At 39.6% G+C, this 7,460-nt stretch overlaps 1 long non-coding RNA gene across 2 annotated transcripts in view; it reads right to left on the bottom strand.

Annotated features, from left to right (window-relative positions):
• Positions 1-7,460, bottom strand: part of LOC121029619 (uncharacterized) — a 34,324-nt gene that overhangs the window by 3,995 nt on the left and 22,869 nt on the right. For both annotated transcript variants that reach the window (XR_005789800.1, XR_005789801.1), the window contains exon 2: positions 1,132-1,237. This is a non-coding gene — a long non-coding RNA (uncharacterized LOC121029619). The remainder of the gene's footprint in view (positions 1-1,131; positions 1,238-7,460) is intronic.

Here is a 7,460-nt window from a genome sequence, read left to right as displayed (position 1 = left end):
CTAGTGGGCATTCTGGCTACATTCCTGATACGAAAGAAACCAATAGTTCTTTGAGACCAAGGAGTTAATGTGAGCCAACAGGGGCCTCTCGACTGAAGTGACAATTTACATAATTCATAGAATCTTTCTCTGCCCCCAACACGTTAACAGTGTTCATAGGCTTATTCTAAATCTCACTGAAATTGCAAAACCAGAAACAAGAGCTGTTATTCTCTTAAAGCCCAGACAACACTGCATAGACAAAGCCGATTTTGCTCCTGCTTCCATATGCTCCTCATATAGCTCAACAGCCCCTTCATTTTGCATGAAGTCTTAGATCGTTCCTGTGATACAGTTCAACATAATCTGCCCTTCTGCATTTTCAATATCTGGGCTTCATTTTCGTTTCCATGTCTAGCCTTTAATTTACAACCTTCTCACGCTTGATCATTTTAATCGCCTCTGGTTGCCTAAGCTATTCTTGATTCAAACAGCACATTCCAGTCTAATTAAAGAGAATAGCTAATAATCAGTGCTTTAAACAATTAACAAGCCATTTTTATTAGTATCAAGTCAAAGGTAATTCAAAAACAGTTAATGTCCATTAAGATAAACAAGAACTTAAATTCTGAATTTAAGAAATAAACAATTCTTAAATTATAGGAAGAATTGATGGCTTAGCATGTGTTAAAAGTTCAGAAATAACAGAAGTAAAAGCAGTGAATCGCCAAAGTAGTAATTAGTAAAAAATTTATAGTGCGTGCACTAAAAAGGCAGCTGGCAAATCAGGAGCACTCAAACCAAACACGGAATGAGGCTCAGGGGTATTGTTATAAAGCGGCTTATACAGTGAGAAAGCAGGGACTTTATATTTTACAGTGATTGGTGATAATATGAGAATTTTCTTAAATGACAGGGAATTGGTCACTGAATACCTCATATCAACTTGGGGAAACAGTTTAAGTTTTGCTTGTGATTTCCAGAGGTGTAAGTGAGAAATGACTCAGGTCAAGTTAGTCTTTCAAAATAAGCTAAATTAAGCTTTGTCTACAGGACTACACTGGTTTTGTCTCCTCAGATAATTTTCAAAACTGGTCTCCACTTGTTTTTTATTTTAACACTATAACTGTTACTAACATTATGACCACTTACGGATTCATGAATGGCAGAAACCTTGAAAGTCATCTGGTTTTATACCATGGTATAGGAATTCCTCCCACAGTTTGCAAGTAGTCAACCAGTCTCTGCTTGAACACTTCTGGGGAGAGAGAACAAGTTCAGTGTGAAGTGGAGAAAAGGGAATGGGATCCAACACCAAACGCATCAAAGTCCTAATCTTTGCACTTGCAGTTACTTTGTGGTGAATAACAAAACCTCTGAAACTTCCCTTTTCCCATCAGTAAAATAGTTTGGTTGGGGCTGTGGGAAAAACTAAAGATCCCAATACACATGATTCTTACAAGGATCAAATGAGATAACCTCCCTTTCAGTTTTCAGGTACGCAAAGACCATAAGCCTCCAACTTCTGACCTCACATCTTCTAACCCCACTACTTAACTAAATTTTCCTTTCTCCAGTCTTGGTCTCTGTATATCTACCAACCAAGCTTTGTAGCAATGCTTCCCAAACTTCCATGTGGTAATACTCATAGAAACTGACAAGATATGTACAGTGTTGAGCTAAATGGCTGAGGTTGGTTAAAGCCAACAGGTTTTGAGGTCTCTCAGAGGGATCAGTGGGATTGAGCCCCCCTTGACCACTACAGCAACCTGCTTATCAAGTTTCCCATAATAACATTCCTTTCTTGTCAATATTACTTTCCCACTCCCTAATCATGCTTGCTAGGGTCACATCCCAAATAAACTACTTGCACCCAAACTCTTAGCACATTGTAGTAGATAATGAACACCAAAAAAACCCTGGTAAAATGGTAATAACCGTAATATCCAGGCAAAGTAAAGCTTTGTGTATCAAGTTCTCCTTCAAAGCATACATCAACCAATAAGGTAAAACCATGTCTTAATTAATAAAGGCAGTTGCTTAAATTCTTTTTCTTTTCTTTTTAAGTAGGCTCCACACCCAACGTGGGGCTTGAACTCATGACCCTGAGATCAAGAGTTGCGCACTCTACTGACTGAGACAGCCAGGCATCCCGGTTACTTGAATTCTATATTCACTTTGTGTGTGAAAGCACCGTATTCATTCTAACAGCATTTTCAGATTTATATCAAGACACCCTCTTTCACAGCTAAGAAACCAGACTGCAAAAAGTTTAATGACTTCCAAGATCATATCTTTATCAGTAAAAGTAAAAAATAGTTTAGATTTTTTGAGCTTTGACTATGTATGAGGCCCTGTGTTAAATACTTTGCCCCCTTTCACTAATCACTGCAACAGCTTTATATTATTTTAGAGGTTTTAATTATATATACTCCACAAATGCAGAAATTGAGGCTTAAAGAGATGGGTTCCAAGGGGTGCCTGGATGGCTCAGTCTGACTTCTGAGTCTGACTGAGAGTCTGACTTCGACTCAGGTCATGATCTTATGGCTCATGAGTTCAAGCCCCACATGGGGGCCTATGCTGACAGTTCAGAGCCTTCAGCCTGCTTTGGATTCTGTGTTTCTATCTCTCTCCACCCCTATGCTGCTCACTCTCTGTCTCTGTCTCTGTCTCTCTCTCAAAAATAAAAATAAACATTAAAAAAAATTAAAGAGATTGGCTCCAAACTGGCACCAATCAAAAATTAAAGAGAAGTGGGGCACCTGGGTGGCTCAGTCAGTTAAGTGTTGGACTCTTGGTTTTGGCTCAGGTCATGACCTCATAGTTCATAGGTTCGAGCCCCACATCAGGGAAATTCTCTCTCTCTGCCTCTCCCCCATGCACATGCACATGCATTCTCTCTTTCTCTCCCTTTCTCTCAAAATAAATACATAAAATTTTGAAAAGAAAAAACTAAAGACAAAGTTTTGAACTAGCAATGAAGAGGAGCTGTGGCAGAATAAACTGTTTTTATCCTACAAAATATTATTTTAGTAAAGGGTACATATACACCCAAACTGAAATGGAAGATCAGGGCAAATAACCAAATAACTCAACAGCAACAAATCATCCCTTTCCTTGGCAATTCATGAGGAATTTTTTTTTTAAGATTTTATTTTTAAGTAATCTCTACACCCAATGTGGGACTCAAAATTACAACCCCGAGATCAAGAGTTGCACGCTCCACCGACTGAGGCAGCCAGGTGCCCCATGAGGAACATTTTTTGGGTGAACTATCCATAAAGTTGAATCAAATCTCTGCTATTTATTGTATGCTTAAATAACTCTGGACTTCATCTTAAACAAATGGTCACTTTGCTCAGTCCCATCAGAAACTATGACTGCAAAAATTGTCAAGGTGATTGTTAGATTAGGTAGAACTAAAAATTCTGATATTTTTAGGGTCAACATTATTGGTGTTTTACTGAAATGAGTCCCTCATTATTGACTCTGTAGGCCTTCTGGGTTTGTTTTCTAGAGACAAAGATGGAATTTGCACCAAAAATCTAAATACGTAGGAATAGTCCTGAGCATATGGCCAAGTTTTTGTGTTGAGATGCTTGTCTGCCCACATGAAATTGCTACTGTCTTCCATGAAAACTTTGGTTCCTTGGTTTATTTATGTTGAATCATATTACAGCTATTTGATATTTAAAGCAAAATGGAAATTTTGATGCATTCCACTCAAAACCATGCAAACTGCAGATTTTGTTTTTGGGTGTCTCATCTGGTTAAGCTCTTTATAAGAGTCCTAAGCCTGAAAATTAGTTAGGTTTCTGACTGTTCCTTTTTTTATTCTCCTTTTATTATCATTTAAAAATCAAAATACGTGACTTCATTCTACTTTTGTAAGAGTGGGCAAGAAGCCCTTTCCTGTTCATGATGAGCTGACCATATTCTGACAGGACATTAAGGAAGAGTTGGACGACATCCTGGCAGGAGAAAATCAATTGGAAAAAAAAAAAAGTGTACTTGTATTCGGAAAATGAGTCAGTGTCTAGGAACCAATTACATTCAACACACAAAATTTGCTCCAAATGAACAAATTGAAAATGCTTCAAGAGAAGCTGCATAATGAATATATATCTGAAGTGGTCAGGCACAAAATGCTTCATAAAGAATCCTGTTTAATTACAATGGTATCAATTTCTGGAGCATCTCCAGAATAAATTAATAGATTTTCAAAAACTGAAATACATAAATCACTAAATGTATTCAAAACGTTCTCTGGAATTGTCGAAGTCTGCGTGCCTAAATGTGTTCTAGTAAGTGCCTGAGTGTCTACCCTAAACTAAAATCCTACAAAAAATTTTTCTGGAGAAGCAAAATTATAATGGCACAGGCCAACACACCAAACAAGCAACAGATACATCACAAGGCATTATGTTAACGAACTTGGGAAATATCATCAAAAAAAATCAAGATTTTTGCTCCTTTGTAGCCTGATAATTAACATCATAGTATCCCTTCCCTCCCCAAAGTAAAAGATGATGAAAGAATAGAAGAGGTTAACACACAGAAGCTGATGACCTTGAAAATGCTGCTAAGTGGCCTAAACACTTATTTGCCCAGATGGCTTAGTAAAGAGGCCAACTCAGGTCTTCACCAGAGATTAAGTTGCTTCCCATGGTCACCCAGGTCAAAGACAGAGCCAAGACTATTAAGATTGCAGGTGATGTTATTCACAATGGCATTTGAGAGCATTTACAACATTGTATAGCTTACAAATTGCTTTTGTAGACATTAATCAAGTTATCTTTACAACAATCCTATCAAGTAGGTGGGACATGCATTACTATTACTTTCCCAATGACAAAAGACATCAGAGTCCAAGTCTCCAGACTTGGATTTTTCTCTCCTCCACCTATTACTCAGTCTCTATCCTTAAAATCTACATCCTTAAAAGATTTTGAGTGTTTTAACCAGCCTAGATCACCCCTCACCGCATTAGTATCAGAAAGACTGCATCTGTTTACTGATTTATTCAATGATAAGAAGACAGGCTGGCTCTGTCATTACATCCTGTGAAATAATCGGTTGAGTATTTAAGAAGATGATGAGCACTCCAGAACCAATGAAAAAGAAAATCAATGTAACAAGTCAGGGGACAAAAATAAAGGCATATCACTCCCCTGTTGACAACCAGTTATGAGGTCAGAAAACTAGCAAATGAAACCCACGGCTTGGGCATCATCATAAATCTGCACTAAAGAGGGCTCTAGGCACCACACCACCCAACACTGCAGGAAACACTACAATATTTCCATAGCAACTGTAACTAAGGACATCATCAGGATGCTAAAAATGCAAAAGAAGAAAAAGAGGCATAAACTGGGGACAAACAAGATTGTTTCCCTAGCAGAGTGAAGCCCACTATTCACCCCCAGAAAACATAAATATTTCACCACCTGAAGCAGGCAGTAACTAGCCTTCAGCCAGCCAAAACCATCCTCCCAATTTATATTTTCCAAGAAAAGAAATCAGCCAAAGGGCCAAAAACACAAGGAACTCAGAAATACGTATACCAAGCAGGCAGCAGCATGCTTGAGTGTCATAGATTGGTCATGAGTCAGGAAAAGAGCCCAGTCATTTATTAAACTATCAAACCTGTTATGGCCAGGCAGGTACTATCAGGAACACAAAAGTGAACCAGAAATACATTCTGTCCAGTATGAGTGTTCAGGGTTGTAAGGGGAGATAAAAGATCAATTACTATAAAACAAACCAGAATATGATAGACATTAAAAAAAAAAAAAAAGAAATGAATGTTGCTATTAGAATTTAGATTATTGGAGGGTGTTATGGATTGAATTGTGTTCCCCAAAAAGATGTGTTGAAATCCTAGCCTCCAAGTACTTCAGAATGTAACCTTTTTTGAAAACAGGGTCTTTGCAAATATGATGAAGTTAAAGGAGGTCATAAGGGTGGGCCCTGATCCACTAGGCTGATGTCCTTTGAAGGGAGAAGAGCTTATAAAAACTGAGACAGACCAAGAAGGTGGCAATGAGGCGGCGGAAGCAGACTGCAGTGATGCAGACACAGGCTGCAAGGACAAAGGATTGCCGAGATCCACCAGAAGCTGCGAGAACCACTAGAAGCTGGGAGAACCACCAGAATCTGCAAAGGGCCTAGGAAGCATGCTTCCTTGGAGACTGCAAAATCGAGGCGGCTCTGCTGACGCCTGGATTTCAGAACCGTGAGAGAGAAGTTTCTGTTGTTATAAATCTTTCAGCTTTTGTTACTTTGCAACTGCAGCCCTAGGAAACTAATTCAGAGGGAAAGATTACTTCACACTAAACAGATTACAGCAAGTCTTCTTGTAAGCAATGATGTCTGAATGTAACCTTGAAGAAGTTGCAGTATACCAAGAGCGGGAAATGGGATTTCCTATTTATATGATAATAGCATCTACCGTTTACTGAGAATCCACTCTGTACCAGGTATTGTACTAGGAATCATTCATACGTAACTGGCGTGGTCTCTGGCTCATAAAGAAGTGCATACAGACCTCACCTCCCTAATTGACGCTTGCTGTTCCATTTCACAATGTCTGATATGTAAAGAAGTTTCCGTTTAGGGGTGCCTGGGTGGCTCAGTCATTAAACATCTGACTTCAGCTCAGGTCATGATCTCAGTTCATAAGTTTAAGTCCCATATGGGGAGAGCTCAAGCCCTGCTTTAAGTGAGCCCCACTTCTCTCTCTCTCTCTCTCTCTTTCTCTTCCTCTCTCCTTCTCTCTCTCTCCACCCCTCATGGGATTCTCTCTCTCTCTCTGCCCCTCACTCACTTTCGCCCTCTCTCAAAAAAAACAAAACAGAAAGAAAGAAAAGAAAGAAAGAAAGGAAGGAAGGAAGGAAGAAAGAAGTTTCGGTTTAATAAATGGAAAAGGAAGGAGGGCTTAGGGTTTGTGGACAGATGTGGAAGGGAGGGAAGGAAGCAGGGAGCAGATGGCAAAGCATCTATTCCCCTTCCAGCCTGGCCATGATCTCCTTCTAGAAGAGAGGGTGGAAACAAGGTCCAGAACCTCTGTGAGTTGTTTTTGTTTTCATGTGAAACTAGTGAGGAACTAGTCAAGGGAACTTCAAGAGGCTCTGCATGTTTGGGGCTAATCTGGCTCAGAGGCAGGGGAGGCCATTCTCCCCTCCTCTCCATATGGAGGCCTTCCAAGGGCTAGACTCTGAGAGCACGGAGAGTCAACAACTTTGGCATAGGCAGTGTTCTTATGATGGACAGTGGCCCTGGAAAGGCTTCAGCCTTGGCAAAGCCTCAGCAAGTGGCCTTGCAAGCAGATGCTGGACATGTGGGAGCTAGGATGGAAGAAAATTAACAGGGCAAAAATCCATGGCAACTGCAAAAGAAAGGTTAGCAAGGGAGTTTCTTTGAGAATTTATAGAAATAACTGGAGATACTTTGAAGGGAATTAACTTCCGTCAGCCAAA

Source organism: Herpailurus yagouaroundi, unplaced genomic scaffold (genome assembly GCF_014898765.1).
Source record: "Herpailurus yagouaroundi ecotype Mexico unplaced genomic scaffold, PumYag 139, whole genome shotgun sequence".
In the NCBI taxonomy this organism is placed as follows: Eukaryota; Metazoa; Chordata; class Mammalia; order Carnivora; family Felidae; genus Herpailurus; species Herpailurus yagouaroundi.
This window is presented reverse-complemented; position numbering and strand designations above follow the sequence as displayed.